Source organism: Ips typographus, linkage group LG5, assembly GCF_016097725.1.
Source record: "Ips typographus isolate SLU linkage group LG5, UJ_Ityp_2.0, whole genome shotgun sequence".
Lineage (NCBI taxonomy): Eukaryota > Metazoa > Arthropoda > Insecta > Coleoptera > Curculionidae > Ips > Ips typographus.
Window position 1 is genome coordinate 2,434,556 of NC_138426.1, and position 21,163 is coordinate 2,455,718.

Consider the following 21,163-nt stretch of genomic DNA (forward strand, 5'->3'; position numbering starts at 1 on the left):
CAAATGAAGAATTCCAGAAACAGAATAAGAAGTGCAAGGCCATATTAATAGAGTGCATTGCCAACTCCTACTTGGAATATGTCAGGGACAAGAAAACTGCTTATGGAATGTGGAAGGCTTTGGAAGCTGTGTTTCAGCGTAAAGGAATTGCAAGTCAATTATTTTTGAGGAAAAAGCTCTATTATCAATGAAACTAGCTCAAGGTGACTTGTTGGAAACTCATTTTGTGAAGTTTGAGGAAACCCACCAAGTCAGTGGGTGCCAAATTAGAAGAAACTGACATTGTTTGCCACCTTTTGTTGACGTTTCCTAAATATTGTAATCCACTTGTTACTGCTCTTGAAACTTTGGAACCAAAACAAACTCACATTAGAGTTTGTTAAAGGGATAAAGAAGGTGGTGGGTGGAAGGACTGGGAATTCTCTCGAAACTCTACCCTCCAGTCGCATGGAGACGCCTGGTTTACAGATGAATCCAAAACTGTGACAGGGGCAGGTGTGTATGGTGCGACTTCGGGGACGAGGCTTAGCTTCCCTCTAGGCTGCCACTGTACATCTTCCAAGCTGAGATCTTCGCGATCATCCGATGCGGGGAGTTCATTTTATCTGTAGGGACAGCAAGGCAGCAATGGCTGCCTTAAAAGCTGATTCCACGACGTCTGCGCTGGTGCTGGAGTGTAAGAAGACACTCCTGTCGCTCACGCGGATGGCCAAGGTACGTCTAACTTGGATTCCAGGGCACCCCGGTGTTAGGGGATACGAGGAGGCCCTTCGTGGTTCCAAAGAGAGACCCGTAGCACCCTACCTGTAGGACTAGCCGGCGCGGTCTTATCCGCCATTGTGGACCGTCTTCTGGCAAAGATCCGATATTGCTTGGGAGGAGGCCGGAGGCATGCGGCAGTCGCAATGTCTCATGGGAGGGAGGACTTCTCACGGGTCACTGTCAGATGCGAAGACACATGCCGGTATGTCGCTTGTGTCTGGAAGACGAGGAAACTCTCCGACACACGTTCTCACACAGTGCCCTTAGATATTCAAGGTACCCGGCCAAGGAGGCTTTGTGGCTTTGTGAGGGCCACCGAACTGGAGGGGTACTAACTTGTGGCTAACGGCCTAAGTGTCTTCTCCGAAGGGAGCCCATCTAACAATATCATCAAATCATCAATATAGGCCAGTTTTGGTTGAGTTTAGTTTTAAATCCTTACTATTGGACCAATCGATCATCGTGAGAAGTCCTGTCACACATCTGAGGGCTTTCTGGATAATTCCATCTGGGACTTCGACTTGTTTCTTGGAAAGAAGCCCATGAGACATCGCTACTGCTGCATGCCTCCGGCCTCCTCCCAAGCAATATCGGATCTTTGCCAGAAGATGCAGTCCACAATAGCGGATCTGACCGCACCGGCTAGTCCTACAATAGATTCGGGTCCTACGGGTCTCGAAGAGCCAACCTGTCCGCTTCCTCGTTACCCCTAACACCGGAGTGCCCTGGAACCCAAGTTAGACGTACCTTGGCCATCCGCGTGAGCTACAGGAGTGTCTTCTTACACTCCAGCACCAGCGCAGCTGTCGTTGAACCAGCTTTTAAGGCAGCCATTGCTGCCTTGCTGTTCTTGCAGATAAATATATTCTTCCGGCGTAGCGGTGAGTTTAAAATGAACTCCCCGCATCGGATGATCGAGAAGATCTCGGCTTGGAAGATGGTACAGTGGCAGTCTAGAGGGAAGCTAAGCCTCGTCTCCGAAGTCGCACACTACACACCTGCCCTTGTCCCCGTCACGGTTTTGGATCCATCTGCAAACCAGAGGTCTCCATGCGATGGGAGGATAGAGTTTCGAGAGAATTCCCAGTCTTCCCTCTCGGGTACTACAAACTTTAGAGGTCCGCTGAACAGAAGCGTTGGAGGCACCCAATCCTGCTTCACCAACAGTTCCGGGCACTCCCTTAACGCCTCCCCCCAGCTCCCGAGATGACCCCACGATTTAGCTGAGTCTGTAATCAGCATATTGAGACCTGCCAGTCTGTGAGCAAGCAAATGATACAAATTAAGAAAAACAGAATTTGTAGATTATGCAATATTCAACAAACTATAACACAACACACAGTTGTATTTTAAACCCTTACATTAATATAATATATAATAATTTTTGTGACATTAAAGTAACACATCTTTCTAAATCTAAAAGCGAAAGAAAGCATAATAATTAGTTTAATTATTTTTTAGCTGAAGACAGATGGCCCAAATAAAGTCGCTCAGTTATCTCCCTAGTGATATATTACGGTCTCCGTGACGGTTTTATATGCACAGCTTTATATTTCAGACTCTATTTAACTTTGGCCCATAAAGGAATGGAAAAAGAACTTTACAGCAGGTTATCTGCATGTTAGCTAGCAACTAAATTTTATATTACCAGCGATAATTTTACTTCCGAAAAAGATAAATTAATAATATAACTGCAAGAAAATCAGCTTTGTGTTCGCATGCATATGGCGAAAAATTGGTTGCATGTTAGGGTCAAGTACGGTAATTTAGAGATTTTGCGATTACATATTAAAACATCGTGCAGCTGATCGACATGAAGTTTTGAACTAAACGAGTGAAGTTCTCCCACGAATACAGCTATTTTGCAAGGGCTTGCACAGCCGCACTCAATGCAAATGCGAAATCCATAGCAACAAGTTGGCTCGTTAAGGTATTTTTATAGCACCAGAAACTTGACGATTTCTGTGGATATTAAAATCTGTTCGTTTTTAATAATGATGATGCCAATGTCCAGCAGTGGACTTTTTAAGGACTGGTTGATGATGATGATGATGAATATGTCACGAAATAGTAGAATAGGTGATGTCCTTCAGATACTTAGGGGTAGAAATAACCGCCCATCAAGACAAGAGATCTGAGGTAAAGAATCAAATAGATAAGGCCTCTAGAATAGCCGGATGTTTGAAAGACATTATATGGAAAAACCAGTTACTAAAAATAGAAGCAAAGACCAGAATATATAATTCATGCATAAGGTCAATAATCACATATGCCGCAGAAACCACGACAGACACCAGCAGAACCAAGAGGATAACCCGAACGGCACAGATGAGAACGCTCCGAAGTATCACGGGACACACGGTACGTGACAGAATACCCAAACAAGAAATAAGACGAATCGGCGACATACAGGATATTGTAAGATTGACGAGAGTGGAATCAACATATCAACAGAATGGCAAAGACAATAGAATTGCTAAAATTGCGCGAGACGGAAAACCACACTCTAAAAGACCGCCAGCCAGACCACCAAAGAGGTGGAGGGATAGCTGGATGTCGACGTCGCAAGGAACTCCTTAAGGCTGGAAAAACAGGCTGAAAGCCTATTTCAAGAAGAAGAAGAAGAAAGTTGAGAAATAGTACTTTCCATCATCATCACCCCTTGTTTCTGAGATATCTTTAAACTGTTTAAAGAATTTAAAACGGATTGTTCTGGATATTTTTCCGTAGAATCCAGTGGCGTAGCTAGTTTTTGGTCAATCAATGAGGTCTTCCAATAAGGTTTATCTATACAGGGTGGGAACTGTCAAAGTGACCCATCATTGGGATCTTGGAAATGGCAAAACCTATAGTCTATCCGGCGAACCTACGGAGTAATAAAATTCGATGGGCGGCAACTTTGGTCGACCCGCATTACACTGTAAAACAGGTACGTAAAAGTGAATCGAGACATGAGACCCGAGAAGTCCTTATATTAGAGAGAGAAGAAGATATTATATTGTAAAACGGACTGGATATAGACCAATACTAATGGACGGGGCGGGTCAACCCCTCCTAATTTTCGTTTTTATTACTCCGTAGGTTCGCCGGATAGACTATAGACACATTTTTTTCTATTTACTTCGTTATGTCAAACAAATGGGCTGGAAGATATTGTTACGGTGTGGGCCTACTATGCTCGATACTCGATGAAACCGATGCGCCGCAATATCTGGCCGGGCGCGTATTAAAGTAGGCCACAGTTAGGAAACGCTACCTGGAAGATTCTTGAATGATCAAGGCAACCCGCGAAGCGTTTCGCGGTTATTCTAGAACGTGGTTTGCGAATATAAAAGACGCGGTCTCGACCGCAGTAGTAGTGAATTTGGGAACGCGGTAAACTTTAAATAGTGGAATAGTTGTGTAATTGTAGTAGTGTTTTTAGTAGCTGTGTTAATTATTGTACGGAGTGTTTTGAAGTGTAAATAAATTTATTAATTGTTCGGTTAAATTGACTTTGTGTGAACCCACGGGAAAATCGTAACAATTGGTGTCAGAAGTGCGATCAGACTTTAGTGCGACGTGAATTGGAAGTAAACTTCGGGTTAGAGACTTGTGTTCAGAACCGGACTAGAGATTTTCGGAACAGTGGTGTGTTAAATTTATTTTATGCCAATAACAAGACGTCAAAGTGCAAACATGGAGGCCCAATTTGAAGCTATGCTTAAACAAGCCAAAGAAGATCTAGAAAAGATTCGACAACAAAACAAGGAAAAACAAGAAGAAAGAATTCGACAACAAGAAGAAAGAATTCGACAACAAGAAGAAAGGATTCGACAACAAAAAGAAAGAATTCGACAACAAGGCAAAGAAGAACAAGAAAAGATTCGAAAACGAAACAAGGAAGAACAAGAAAGGATTCGACAACAAGACAAAGAAGAAGACAGAGAGCGGCATGAAAACCGTAACGTAGAAATATTGAACGTTCTAGCGGGGACCAAGACAGAAATCAAAGAGTATGTAACCCATAGTCTCAGTAAAATTCACAACGATGTTCGGAAGGACATTAATGATGTTCCGGAGGACATAAATAAAATTCAGAATGATGTAGAGATAAAGCTACGCGACTTAGAGCGGAAAATTGACAGCAGAGGAGCCAGCTCTACAGTGATCACCCGAAACGGGCTCAACAAGATCAAGCCTCCCACATACGACGGTCAAACTTCATGGGCAATGTACCAACTCCAATTTGAGGCCGCTGCAAATGCAAATGGATGGAGTAACGAAGAAATGGCTGTACGGTGGTGGCATTACGAGGACCTGCATTGGAGCTGTTACAGACTCTGCCTATCGCCCAACGAAGCAACTATGAAGCATTAGTAGCTGCATTAGAACGTCGTTATGGGGATCAACATAAGAAAGGACTGTATCGAACGCAATTAATGGCAAGACAGCAGAAAACTGGTGAAAATCTAGAAGAGTTTGAAACCGAAATTCGTCGCCTTGTGCATCTGGCTTACCCAGCCGTCCCGGATGAAATCCAAGAAGAACTTGTGGCACAGTATTTTGTAGATGGGATTCGAGATCCGGAGGTAAAGAAATGGCTGAAGATGTTCAAAGGGAGCAACAACAGCGAATTACTGATTCGAGCGCTGGAAATTGAAGCTGCGTGCAATGACTTTCAGCCAGAGACTATTCAAGAGGAGAGAGAACCGCCAGCCGATCATGTTGCTACATCAATAAATAAAATTGAATCAATGTTCGGCCAATTAGTGCAACAAATGGCAGCATTAGGAAATGGTCAGTCCAGACAGTTAGAACGGTCACGTCCGATCACGAGAGTGGAGTGTTATCGATGCGGACGTACGGGACACATTAGAAGGAATTGCAGACAGCGGTCTTGTTCTCCAAACCCACAGTGTCGACGAAATCAGGACATCAGAACAAATCACCGGAACTCCTCTGTTAAAAGAAATATTACATGTTATATTTGTGGACGTAAAGGACATTACCAATGGAATTGCAGACAGCAGTCTCGTTTACCGACCCCGCGGAACTGGCGTAACCAGGAGCAGGAAATGAAGAATCCGGAAAGACATTTACCGCGATATGTAGAGGGTCGTCAAGCTTTGGATAGTGACTTAAGGTACCGGAAAGGACAAATTCATAATGGTTGGAGGATTGGTCAAATCGCGAAGGTGACGGATAAAGAGGCTACAAGAAGAATGAAGAGCAGCGTTTCTAAGGAAGACATAATAAAAGGACAGCGCTCAGACTCTGATTTGAAAGTAATCAGAAGATGGTTGGAGAAGGATTTGAAACCGGATCGGCAACAGATTTCCAGATATGGACCAACAGTAAGGGGTTACTGGTTACAGTGGAATTCGCTTCGACTGCGAGATGACTTAATTACTCGCAAATGGGAAAGTCCAGACGGAAAACGCTTTGTTTACCAAACAATAGTGCCCAATTCCTGCAAAGAGAATGTGCTGCGAGAACTACATGACAGTCGCGGAGGAGGACACTTTGGAGTAAACCAGACTTTGGCTAGAATAAGAGATCGATTTTACTGGATTAACTTCAGAAAGGACGTTGAGGAATGGTGTAAACGGTGTGACCAGTGTTCGTTACAGAAGGAATCCATCACAATTCGGGAACTTGAGAGAGAGAAGATGAAACCAAACAACGACCGTATGAAGATGACACTGGACCACAGACCAACTGGTGGCAATTATAAGAAAGGTGATGCTGTGTGGATGTTTCAACCCAGGAGGAGCAAAGGATTAAGTCAAAGATGGCAACGACACTGGGAGGGACCTTACCATGTGGTAAAAAGGTTAAATGACGTCGCGTACAGAGTCCAACGCAGCCCCAAAGGCAAGATGAAAATTGTCCATCTGGACAGACTCAAGAAATACCAGGGACTAGATGAAGCGGATCGGGACGATCAGCTTTAAGAGGGGGGCAGTGTTACGGTGTGGGCCTACTATGCTCGATACTCGATGAAACCGATGCGCCGCAATATCTGGCCGGGCGCGTATTAAAGTAGGCCACAGTTAGGAAACGCTACCTGGAAGATTCTTGAATGATCAAGGCAACCCGCGAAGCGTTTCGCGGTCATTCTAGAACGTGGTTTGCGAATATAAAAGACGCGGTCTCGACCGCAGTAGTAGTGAATTTGGGAACGCGGTAAACTTTAAATAGTGGAATAGTTGTGGAATTGTAGTAGTGTTTTTAGTAGCTGTGTTAATTATTGTACGGAGTGTTTTGAAGTGTAAATAAATTTATTAATTGTTCGGTTAAATTGACTTTGTGTGAACCCACGGGAAAATCGTAACAATATCATACGTTTTTGGTTTTTCACATTTTTGTTCTAATGTCAACGGTTAGTGTTAAATTTACAAAAAAAGGAAATGATGGAAGGTTTCAGTAGTTTTGTGATAATTCGATAACCCTGCAGATATCTTGGATTTTAAGATACTGAACGATTAGATAGATATCTTTCACAAGTTATGGAAAAGATATCTCAGCTAAAACGACCAGCGCCCTAATTCTTGAAAAAAAGAAGCGGAATGTTCCAGAGAAATGTTGACAGAATGTGACAGAAGAAGCTGCCAATTGCGGCATCCTGTCACATTCTACAGATCTTTCTCTTGATAATTCTATTCCCTCCTTTCAAGAATACACACCAACATATCTGATCGATAAATAGTGAGTGCGTTATCATAACGCCCACTTATATCGCTTTGGCTGTTTCGGCCTTCAGGATATAAATATAAAATAGCTATTGCAATTCAAAAATAAACCCATAACAGCTTGTCACGTTAAAAAAACTAACCCTCCACATGCATCCGCTTAGTGCACAAATGTTTAACGTAACCGGGAGATAAATACGAAAATAAGCAAGCATTTTACAGGATTATGCGAATGGATGGCAAACAAGCAAAATCTATTTGAAAACATTATCCGAACAGTTTAACGTTAAACCGAATGGAAGCGATTTGCATTTTTGGGTTCGTAAAATTCCATTGAAAATTTGAATAATGAAAAGACCCGGAAAGGACACTTTATTTGCACGGTCTGGTATGCCAAAGAATGGAATTATAGACTCTACTTTTATAAATGGCAGCCCTACGGGGGCAACATATTGCCCGTAACGATTGATGGATTATTAAATCATTTACCAATAGGCGTATAATTTGACAGCCAGATGGAGCTCTGGGGACCTGTTGCACCATGATTTACTAGTTGGTAATGGGAGTGTAATTGCATGGCATTTTTTTTTGATTTGGTAACGTATAAATTTCAATCTAGATATCTATGCAAAATACGTATACAGAGGATATTTAAGAAGGAAGTTTTCTTTTTTAAACTCTATGTACTGGGCAGTTGCATAGAGTAAAGTAAGAATAAGTACCAGGAGCAACGACTTTTCGTCTGTAAATTAATCAAAGTATATGAGATTTATTAATTGATCACAAAAATTGACTTGATAGGCCAATCACAAGTTTCTGAGTCAATTTTCAACATTTAAAAGTCAAAATGACAGCTTTTAAGTCAATTTTTAAGTTGGAAACGTTGAGTACAATGTTTGCAACATGAAAATTGACTTAAAACCCTAATTTCTTGCATCTAACTCAGATTTTTGAGGCTAGAAGAGTGAAATGACAGTCAGAGACCTGAAAATTGACTTGATTGTCCATTTACAAGTGTCTGAGTCAATTTTTGACGTTTAAAAGTCAAAATGACAGCTTTCAAGTCAATTGTTAAGTTTGAAATCTTGGGAACAGTCAGAAACATGAACATTGACTTAAAAGACCATTTTTTTCCATTTAATTCTGATTTTTAAGGCTAAAAGCATAAAAATTGACTTGATAAGCCAATCACAAGTTTCTGAGTAAATTTTCAACGTTTCAAAGTCAAAATAAAAGCTTTCAAGTCAAATTTTAAGTTGGAAATGTTGAAATCAATGCCTGAAGCATGAAAATTTACTTAAAACCCTAATTTCTTGCATCTCACTCAGACTTTTGGGACTAGAAGCATGAAATGATAGTCAGAGACCTGAAAATTGACTTGATTGTCCATTTACAAGTGTCTGAGTCAATTTTTGACGTTTAAAAGTCAAAATGACAGCTTACAAGTCAATTTTTAAGTTTGAAATCTTGGGAACAGTCAGAAACATGAACATTGACTTAAAAGCCCATTTTTTTCCATTTAACTCTGATTTTTAAGGCTAAAAGCATAAAAATTGACTTGATAAGCCAATCACAAGTTTCTGAGTAAATTTTCAACGTTTCAAAGTCAAAATGAAAGCTTTCAAGTCAAATTTTAAGTTGGAAATGTTGAAATCAATGCATGAAGCATGAAAATTTACTTAAAACCCTAATTTCTTGCATCTCACTCAGATTTTTGGGACTAGAAGCATGAAATGATAGTCAGAGACCTGAAAATTGACTTGATTGTCCATTTACAAGTGTCTGAGTCAATTTTTGACGTTTAAAAGTCAAAATGACGGCTTTCAAGTCAATTTTTAAGTTTGAAATCTTGGGAACAGTCAGAAACATGAACATTGACTTAAAAGCCCATTTTTTTCCATTTAACTCTGATTTTTAAGGCTAAAAGCATAAAAATTGACTTGATAAGCCAATCACAAGTTTCTGAGTACATTTTCAACGTTTCAAAGTCAAAATGAAAGCTTTCAAGTCAAATTTTAAGTTGGAAATGTTGAAATCAATGCATGAAGCATGAAAATTTACTTAAAACCCTAATTTCTTGCATCTCACTCAGATTTTTGGGACTAGAAGCATGAAATGATAGTCAGAGACCTGAAAATTGACTTGATTGTCCATTTACAAGTGTCTGAGTCAATTTTTGACGTTTAAAAGTCAAAATGACGGCTTTCAAGTCAATTTTTAAGTTTGAAATCTTGGGAACAGTCAGAAACATGAACATTGACTTAAAAGCCCATTTTTTTCCATTTAACTCTGATTTTTAAGGCTAAAAGCATAAAAATTGACTTGATAAGCCAATCACAAGTTTCTGAGTACATTTTCAACTTTTCAAGGTCAAAATGAAAGCTTTCAAGTCAAATTTTAAGTTGGAAATGTTGAAATCAATGCATGAAGCATGAAAATTTACTTAAAACCCTAATTTCTTGCATCTCACTCAGATTTTTGGGACTAGAAGCATGAAATGATAGTTAGAGACTTGAAAATTGACTTGATTGTCCATTTACAAGTGTCTGAGTCAATTTTTGACGTTTAAAAGTCAAAATGACAGCTTACAAGTCAATTTTTAAGTTTGAAATCTTGGGAACAGTCAGAAACATGAACATTGACTTAAAAGCCCATTTTTTTCCATTTAACTCTGATTTTTAAGGCTAAAAGCATAAAAATTGACTTGATAAGCCAATCACAAGTTTCTGAGTAAATTTTCAACTTTTCAAGGTCAAAATGAAAGCTTTCAAGTCAAATTTTAAGTTGGAAATGTTGAAATCAATGCATGAAGCATGAAAATTTACTTAAAACCCTAATTTCTTGCATCTCACTCAGATTTTTGGGACTAGAAGCATGAAATGATAGTCAGACACCTGAAAATTTACTTGATTGTCCATTTACAAGTTTCTGAGTCAATTTTTGACGTTTAAAAGTCAAAATGACAGCTTTCAAGTCAATTTTTAAGTTTGAAATCTTGGGAACAGTCAGAAACATGAACATTGACTTAAAAGCCCATTTTTTTCCATTTAACTCTGATTTTTAAGGCTAAAAGCATAAAAATTGACTTGATAAGTCAATCACAAGTTTCTGAGTAAATTTTCAACTTTTCAAGGTCAAAATGAAACCTTTCAAGTCAAATTTTAAGTTGGAAATGTTGAAATCAATGCATGAAGCATGAAAATTTACGTAAAACCCTAATTTCTTACATCTCACTCAGATTTTTGGGACTAGAAGCATGAAATGATAGTCAGAGACCTGAAAATTGACTTGATTGTCCATTTACAAGTGTCTGAGTCAATTTTTGACGTTTAAAAGTCAAAATGACAGCTTTCAAGTCAATTTTCATGTTGTGCAAATTTTCGGTTGTCAATTTAAGTTAGTAGAGTTACCTCAATAGTGGATCTAACCCTATCGGAGCGGACAAGAAGGATTTGCGAACCATTAGAGTTAGAGGATCTTAAACATCTGGAAAAGGTTTCCAGATGGAACGGATTCAGTAGACAACAATTCAACAGAGCCACTAGCCCAAGAAACATCGAACTACGTAGACAACAAACGGGAGATGTTGAAGAGAAAGTTGGTTGGACTTGCTTACCATACAAGATCACGGATAGGATTGGAAGGATTTTAGAGAAGCACAAGGTCAAGACGGTCTTTAAACCAACCCGCACAATACAACAGAGTCTCAGATCGTCCAAGGACAAACGGGATTCTTTATCGGCTTCTGGAGTTTACAGGATTTCGTGCAGCTGTGGATCCGTATATATTGGAACGACTAAACGTAGTGTCAGCGCGAGAATAGCAGAGCACAAGAGGAGTTGCAGACTGGGACAGACCGAGAAATCAACATGCACTTTCCAGAGGGCACGATATTTGTTTTGAAGAGGTGGAGGTTTTGGATCGATCGCAACGTTACTATCCTAAAGTAACTAGAGAAGCCATTGAGATCTTTAAGCACGAGAACATCATCAACAGAAAGGAAGAGATCAGCTTGTTAAATCCGAAGTGCGAATGACTTGGAACCCGATGCTCTGAATGCTTTTTACTGTTCTGTGGCGGAAAGCATAACCTCTAACATTGTTACTGACGGGGATCCCGGTGAACATTTCTTGCAGTTTCTACTTTTGCCCTACCGATGTGGCTGAGCTGAGGAAAGCGTTTTCGCGCATCGTGAATCGGAATTCCTCGGGGTACGATGGCGTGTCCATGTTTGAGAACCTTTCGGAGCCGGCTTTGTTTGCCCCGAAGGTCGTTTTCGATGGATCTAACTGGTTTACGGAACAGTTGAGGGCTGACGGTGGCAGATGCCTATGCCGTGACAAGCCAGACAGCAAAGTACTTTGCCTTGGGTACACACGCCACTGTATTCCAGGCTGAGGTTGATGCGATCCGGTATTGTACTACTATCGGCCCCACGACAGGAGGACACAGTTGAGATCATGCAAGTTGTTGACAATCAGTGCTAAAGAGGTTCTGGGACATGCTGGTATCCTAGGAAATGAAGAAGCGGATCGACTGGCAAAACTGGCTGCTCAAAAAGTACCCGTTGGTCCAAAGCCGAAGGTGATCCTGTCATTGAAATCATTAGCCCAGGATCTGTTTCAAGAACGTTGTGACTCCGCCCTAGGTATGAAGAAGGCCAAGGAATTCTTCATTGGCCTTTCTACCAAGAATACAAAACACTCCAGCTGGAACTAAGCAGGGATAATCTAAGGATGACGACTAGCCTACTGACCGGGCACTGCCAGCTGAGACGTCCTCAGTACTTGATAGATATCATCAAAGATCCTACTTGCCGAGAATGCTTGGAAAAAGAAGAGTCGGCGAGATATGTTTTAATGAGGGCCATATTCCTGGGACAACCAGGGACATAAGATCCAGCAGACAGACCCACACAGGAAGCCTACAAGTCCCTGTACGTTTCAAGGCACAGTTGAGATCATGCAAGTTGCCATCATGGCAATCAGTGCTAAAGAGGTTCCGGGACATGCTGGTATCCTAGCAAATGAAGAAGCGGATCGACTGGCAAAACTGGCTGCTCAAAAAGTACCCGTTGGTCCAGAGCCGAAGGTGATCCTGTCATTGAAATCATTAGCCCAGGATCTGTTTCAAGAACGTTGTGACTCCGCCCTAGGTATGAAGAAGGCGAAGGAACTTTTCATTGGCCTTTCTACCAAGAATACAAAACACTCCAGCTGGAACTAAGCAGGGATAATCTGAGGATGACGACTAGTCTACTGACCGGGCACTGCCAGCTGAGACGTCATCAGTACTTGATAGGTATCATCAAAGATCCTACTTGCCGAGAATGCTTGGGAAAAGAAGAGTCGGCGAGATATGTTTTAATGAGGGTCATATTCCTGGGACAACCAAGATCCAGCAGACAGACCCACACAGGAGGCCTACACGTCTCCGTACGTTTCAGGGGCGCTGTTCTCCCAGTCTACCAAACCGCAACAAGTGTAGTTGCTACAGGGAGAAAACAAAATAAAATTTTAAACTTTAGCCTGTGTTTTGGTAAAGAAGATTTTTTTTTAGAAATGTAGCGTAAGTTAGTCAATTTTTGCTGACTAGTTCTGAAACACCCTGGAAACTCTAAATTGTCATATTTTGAGACTGCTGCTTTAACGTAGCAAGAATCAAAGTAAAATGGTATGTCGTGACAAAGAGAACGGTAAATATTTCAAAAATATCAAATAAAGAGGTAAACGTCACTTTCAAAATATTTCTATTACATTTTTACGTCATTCCTTATTACTTTGAGTTTTGCCATATTAAAGCAGCATAGTTCCTTAGCTGATTTTGACAATACAATAATTTAATGTAAACCATGCACAAGTCTATAAAAATACGCTAGAGTAAGTAATATAAAATGTTTTTCTTGTTCGAAAAATAAATTCACATTGTAACTGTATTATACATATTTTATTCATAATATACAAACAAGTTTTTCTTAACCTTCTCAAAATGAAATATGTTTTATGTAAATATTCATATAATAAACTTAAATTAATGAAGCACTAACTAAATGTGAGCATCTTTATATTAAAATTACTATCGTATAATATTAAATATTTAATGGTAATAAGAGTAGAGTACGGGCGTTTTAATGTTCAATATTCAAACGTTCGTTATGTGCGGTCTATAAAATATTAATGACTTATGACTTATTGATGGCAAAGACGGTGAATTAATGAATTTGCTTGATTAACGACACCTGATGAGTTCTGCGCTTTGCTTTAATTACTAGTAATCAATATTCCGTCTTAATTGGCTGTTGAATTTGTTCGGTTTGGATTGTTGCAGACTGAGAATTACAATCAGTATTAATTAATAAGAAATTTTGTTTGAAAAAACTAACCCAAACTCAATAGTTTACTTGATAAGTAAACAATTTACAAGAGTTCTGTATATAGCTTGAATGTCACTATACTACTCAAAATGTTGTTCCTTTACAATTTTTCTGTATCTATAACCGTTTTCGAAATATTTTCAACAGTGTTTTGGCAAATTATGATGAACATTTCAAAATCCATTATTTCCGCCATTTTATTACTTACAGGATGTGTAAACCACTCAAAATGTTACACTTTGTCCTCTTCCCCATCATATCAATTACGGGATTCGTACCACCAAGATGCTTACAGAGTGTCCCAAAATGTAAAACTACGTGGATGATCCTTAAACATTCCTTAGAAGCGTTAAAGTTTTACTTTCTTGACTTTTTTTCGTGTCTCTTTCAGATCCTTCTTGACAAAACGACAGTAAGTACCAAGAGACACTAAATAAGAAATTAACAACTGCGCTATTGGAAGGCTTGGAGAAAAATAACAGAAAAATACAAAAAGCCTTTAAACACACAACTGTTAAACAGATATGCATGTGCAAACTTATATGGAGAAATGAAGAAATACGAGCAGAGAATCAAATGAATAAAATCAAATAAACAAAATCATCCACAAAGAAATCTTAAACGATCTACGAGCACATAACACCTGATTGATTAAAAAGACAATAGAAAATAATAAGAACATAAGTGTATTAATATCAACTCTATCAAAGGGTAAAGTAAAATGAGGAACAAACAGGGAATAATCGTGAACAGCATTATTCAAAGCTTCTACCAAGATCTCTTCTTCTTCTCAGCCTGTATTTATCCACTCCTGGATGTAGGCCTCTTCGAAATCCCTCCACGCCTTTCTATTTCTAGCAGTCCGGGTGCAATTCCTTCCTGCAACATTCTGGATATCGTCTCGCCATCGTCTCTGGGGCCTACCAATGCTCCGTTTGGTCTCTTTTGGGCGCCAAACTAGTATCCTATGTGCCCACCTGTGGTCGTCCTGCCTTGCCACATGACCAGCTCATCTCCATTTCATTTGTGCCACAAGCCTTAGAACATCTGTCTAGTTCTTCTACGAATTTCCTCGTTGCGGATTCTATCCCTTAGAGTGATTCCTATCATAACCCTCTCCATTGCTCGTTGGGTTGTTTGCCATTGTCTCTAGTCCATATGTGAGAACCGGCATCAAGCAGGCATCAAACACTCTCCTTTTCAAATTTATAGGAAATTCACTAGATTTAAGGATAAATCCTAGTCTGCCAAAGGCTGCCCAGGAGAGGCCTATTCTTCTTGTGATTTCGGAAGATTGATTTTCTTTGCCAAGTTGAGTTTTGTGGCCTAAGTAAACATATTCCGAGACAACCTTCAGGGGTTGGTCGTTAACGGTCACCTGGATGTCTTCTGTACTCATGATCTTTGTTTTGTTCAAGTCCAATTTGCAGCAAAGCTCCCGAAGCATGTTTTTAAGCTCTTCATCTGTGCTGGCAACGACCACAATATCGTCGGCAAATCGGCCAGTCAAGTTTTTTAAAGACATCCTCCAGGGCAAAGGTAAAAAGTTTTGGTGAGATGGTGTCTCCTTGCCTTACTCCTCTTTTGATTGGAATAATGTTGGTTTTACCAAGATCTATACAGTTCAATAACCTCAGAATCAAGAACCTCGCCAGATCACAAACGCAGGTTCTGAAGAGATCCCTGATATAGGTAAAACAGGAGTAATGTTAAAGCTGAGACAAATGAGGAAGATCGAATAACAACTGAAATGATTAAAATGGAGGAAGATGTATTAGAAGAGGTAATCTAAGAGAATACTTCTTAAAAAATGCCTTCACCAAGATCCCCAAAGCATGGCAAAATGCAGAAGTTATTTTGCTCTTCAAGGAAGACGATACCGCAAATTTGAAAAACGATAAACTATGAACAGGCATGTATCCGAAAAGGTTTTAGCATAACGGACCACCTACAACATAATCGAGCAAAGTGTTGAATACAATATACCTCTCCATATGGCATTCATAAATTATCATAAAGCGTTTGACTTCTAAGGTTTGACTCAATAGCTTGATTCTAACAGTAATGGACACGCCCAGAATAGATACAAGATACTCCACCCTCATAAAATACACATACATATCTTACACAAATTGTTAACTTTGGCCCTGGACGATGTATTTAAGAAGTTGGACTGGGAAGCAAAAGGTATAAGGACAAAGTATATTTGAACCATCTACGTTTTGCCCATGATACTGGGTTAAGAAGCAGCGACAAAATTATGATGAAAAAACTCCATGGAGAGATGGGACTAAAAATTAACTTGAATAAGACTAATATCATGAGTAGAGATGATCTGCATATAACAATAGATCAGTACGTGTTCGACACTGTAGAAGAATACGAATGTAAATGAACCTAGGTCATTTAATTAAATTGGACAAGAGATAACCAGGAGAATACGACTAAGCTGGGCGCATATGGAGAAAAACCAAAATATCCCTATAAGTCTCAAAGGTCTATGAGCATCTTACTTGTATCATATGGGCTGGAAACTGTACCCTAATGCAGAAAATGGCAGAATGCCTTAGCACAACCCAAAGTGTGATGGAAATGGATCTTTCCAGAATGTGTTTCGCTGCAGTCATCTTTCTGTACGGCGCAGCATCCTGGACGCTCAAAACATCAGACATGCGAAGAATAGAGGCGTTTGAAATGGGATTTTATGGACGGAGAAACGCACCAATATATCTATGAAACAAGAAGTTTACACGACTACTAACCCTGCTAACTGAAACCATGGACCGACAAACATGGAAGACTAAATTTAATAGCTGAACCTGATTCCATGAGAACACGACTAAGAAGAAGAAGAATTTCAAGTATCATTCAAACTGCGCCAGCAACAGTGCAAAACTGACAGATGAAAATCCGCCTTGAGCTTTAGTGGCGATGGATTGGACATGTGGCAAGGCCAGACACCAAGAAGTGGACAATACGAGTAGTAAAATGGAGGCCACGATGGCTAGACATCAAGCAGTTGGTGCTGCCCATGGCGTGAAATACGTACGTATATGTTATAATGGTAATGGTAATGGTAGGTGTGGATGGTGACAGATGTACTGCAACCTGATTAGATCTATTGTATCCCATCTTCTTCTGCTATTTCAAGGTTTCGTGTTCATAGCAGCCCCTTAAGATTCAGTTTCTTAAGGAATTTTAGGATCTTGAGTGGGTTTCCACAGCCAGCTGGTATAATCCCGGTGTGTTTAATCTTCTGTGGCGTACAGCATAACACTCCAGCAATATGTGGTGGAGCGTTTCTCGTTCTTCTCTGCAGAACCTGCAGGTACTGTCCTCTTCTAGGCCTAGCTTCTTTAGATGTTCTCTGAGTCGACAATGACCCGTTAGTAACCCCGTTAATGCCTTGAAACTAATTTTGCTGAGGTTAATCAGTGTCTTCGATCTTGCTCGGTTAACATTGCCGAGGAGATCTTTGGCCTGCCTTAGTCCTGGAAGTCTTTGCCAGTGCTTTGCTCTCAGTTCTTCTTCAGCTTTATTAAGTTCTTCCTGGACATATGCTTCTCCAAGGCCGCAGAATGGTTCTGGCCCGATCAGTGGCGCTGATGCTCCTTTTCGTGACAGAGTATCTTCTTGTTCGTTACCCTCTACTCCGACTGCCCCGGAACTCAGAGGAGGGTTACCTTGTTGTTCCTTCCTAGATCATTGAGCTTTCCTAGGCACTTCTGATCAGAGTACTGTTTAATTATATGCTATTGGCAACTTTAAAAACCTAATATTAATAGTACCAAATGTACCATCCTCATACCATAAGTCTATATTTTGTAGTGCTAAAAATTTAAAAAAATAAGAAGAAATACATCAAAAAGCGTGTGTGTTTCATCAAAAATATGGATTTAACTTCAGTGAGCGCTCTATCACAATTTACGTATAAACAAATCATTTATTTAGTTGGCTGGCAATATCAAAATAGATTTCGCAATTACAGTTCAAAAGCAATTATTTAGATTGTAATTTTAAAACTGGAAAATTTATTATTTGAAAAACATGGGTATTTTCACAAATCCCATTTTCGTTTGTTGTTTCGCACTTCCAATTTATCAACGTAAAAACAAGTCGGTTCAGCAAACTGGCACGTTTTCAATTTTTGTATAATTTCCGATTAGGAAGAGGTGTCAGGTTACTTTGAATTCCATTTTCCTCCTCGGTATGTATTTTATTTGCTCAATATTAATTTAATCTAAGAAAATTGCTTAATTTTATCGCAATATTGCAAAAACGATCGACGTTTTTCAAAACAGATCCATTTTTTTCATTCATCATAGTAGGGCAAAAAGGAAAGTAAAATGCAAGAGGAAATGCCTTAAAAATATAATAAAAAGGTCTCTTTGTCATATTTAAAGCATTTATCTTTCTATTACGTTCTTACGTCAATTCGTTTTACTTTGAATTTTGCCCATAAAGCACAAAGGCTTTCCATTCTTTTAAGAACATCCTCTGAAAATTGTATTTAGAATAATGCTTCCACATTTCTAACATTTATTTAGCGTTGCCGTCCTGAGAGAGAAGAAAACCAAATAAATTTGATGATTGTATCAATATGTCTCCACAAAGTTAACTAACATACTTAACCTTTGTGGAGATCGACTTTGTGTTTGCCAGCAATGGCAGAAGCAACTACCCGTATCACCCACGAACTAGTAGAAAAATATACCAAGGAACTAAAAAACAGAAAAGCCCCAGGAATCGACGAATTGAACAACAAACTGATAAAGTACGGAGGTAAACCACTTAGCGAACAACTAGCCAATCTTTACCAGAAGATCTTAAATGAAACAACTATACCAACCGACTGGAAGAAAAGCATAACTATCCCTATCTTCAACAAAAAATCCTAGGGGCCGTGATGAAACTATTCACGAAAATCATATGCGGTATCATCTCAGAACAAATACCCATAATGGAAGAACAACAGGGATCTACCACAGACGCCATAATCATCATTCGACAAATAGTCGAGAAATCTATCGAATACGAGAAACCGGCGTATATGTGCTTCATAGATCTGAGAAAAGTGTTTGATTGAGTGAGGCTAAATGATATCACAACCATATTGAGACGGGGCAGCATTCCGGAAGAAATAGTTAGAACTATTGAAAACTTGAACACCAATACAACGACCAGAATACTTGTGAACAACAGCCTCACCCAAGAAGTGCCCATATCAACAGGAATAAGACAGGAGACTCTCCCTGGGGGGGCATGGTTACAGAACTAACAAAGGAGAAATAACAATACTGTGCTACGCGGATGACGCAGTAATTATGTCAGAAAACGAAGATGAGCTGCAGAGACTACTTCATCAATTCTACCTGACAGCGAGACGCTACAATATGTCGATTGCGATAAACAAGACAAAATCACTAGTTGTAGCAAAAGAACCTAGAAGTTGCAAACTAGCTGCTAACTACGAAATAGTAGAACAGGTGATGTCCTTCAGATACTTAGAGGTAGAAGTAACCGCTCATCAAGACAGGAGATCTGAGGTAAAGAATCAAATAGATAAGGCTTCTAGAATAGCCGGATGTTTGAGAGACATTATATGGAAAAACCTACTAAAAATAGAAGCAGAAAGATCAAAATCAAATAATCACCCAATAATCACATATGCCGCAGACGCCACGGCAGCAACCAGCAGAACCAAGAGCATAACCCGAACGGCAGAGATGAGAACGCTCTGCAGTATCACGCTACGTGACAGAATACCCAACCAAGAAATAATACGAATCTGCGACATACAGGACATTGTAAGATTGACGAGACAGAGACGGCGAGAATGGAATCAACACATCAACAGAATGGAAGATAATAGAATTGCTACAATTGCGAGAAACGGATAATCACACTCTAGAAGACCGCCAGGCAGACCAGCAAAGATGTGGAGGGATAGCTGGATGTCGACGACACAAGAAATTCCTTAAAGCTGGAAAAACAGGCTGAAAGCCTGTTTCAAGAAGAATAAGTCATAAAAGAGCAACTTGTAAATAGGGTTCTGCGTTTTGAACCCGTAAATCCGACACCTACATACGAAGAAAGGAAGATTGGTATAACATATCCTTATTATCAGTATATGCTCCTACGGAATACAAGAACAAAGTCATTAAGGGATCCTTTTATAAATTACTCGAAAGAACAGTAGAAAGCCTGCCCAAACAAGACATGATATTACTATTTACTCTAACTTAGGCCACAGTAGGCCCATTGCAAGAGAGGTGGTCATCCAGCCTAGCGATACAATGTAGGCGATAACGTCGCCGAGGGCGGTGCTTCTGATCTCTTCAAGGGATGGGAAAGATTGGCCCAACTTGGTCCTACGTATACGCTACATCGTCTCGTTTTCTTGATTAGAGGCCCTGCATAAGGGGGTGTTACATAGCTTCATCCTGATTAGGTTATAATGGCGTAGCCTTTTCCTGGTCATTGACAAATATCTTCTTGCCGCAGCTTTATCCGGACAGCTTAGAAGTGCCTTGGACAAGTTGCAGCCAATGGTATCGTCCCACCGCTGTTTAAAAAGCGCTACTTGATAAGATTTTTGGCTACCATCATGGTCAGACCCACGAAGGGTTCTGGTCCAGAAGGCTGAAGCCTGGGAGCCTTCTTGGCAGAATCGGCACCTTTGTTGTGATTATGCCTCAATGAGGGTGGCATTGTTGTACTAGTTCTGACGTGAGACGTGGTCTGGGCAGGGTTAGTACTGCTTGTCTGCAATCCGTGTAAATGTGCACGTTTTTGTCAGTGATTTTACTGGCTATCTGTGCTGCCGCTTTAGTTATGCCGATTGGTTCTGCTTGAAGAACGGTTGGCATGGAACCAAGGGCTTCAGTTTGAGGGATTTGGAGTAAATTCCACAGCCTGAGCCCATTTTGGTTTTTCGATTCATCAGTGTAGAGGTTTATTAGACCTGCCATTGAATTGTTGCCAATACCTTCCGTGTTGATTGTGTAGGGTTTGCTGAAAGCAAATAGTAGCACTGCAGAGTCTCCAATAGTGGAAGCGAGTTTGTCGCCTCTTTCCAGATTCGAGCCCTCTGCAGACCAACTTCTACACTGGGTTCAATATGATATTACTATACAGGGATTTCTACGCAAAAATAGACCAAGAACCAACTTTTTTGTGAATCTTCCTATTCCTGGACAATATTTTTGCAGTTTTCCATCAAATTTTGACGAAGTTTTTAATGGTTAGTTGATGATTGAATAGGGCTGCCAAGTGTCTGCTTACAGGTGCCCAACAAGGTTTTATTAATTCAGGTTCGAGCTGCTAACTAGCCAATACATTCTGCTTGTTTGCC

At 40.1% G+C, this 21,163-nt stretch overlaps 1 protein-coding gene across 2 annotated transcripts in view; it reads right to left on the reverse strand.

The window, feature by feature from the left end:
- Window positions 1–21,163, reverse strand: part of LOC145729825 (uncharacterized) — a 133,219-nt gene that overhangs the window by 57,765 nt on the left and 54,291 nt on the right. The window lies entirely within an intron of this gene.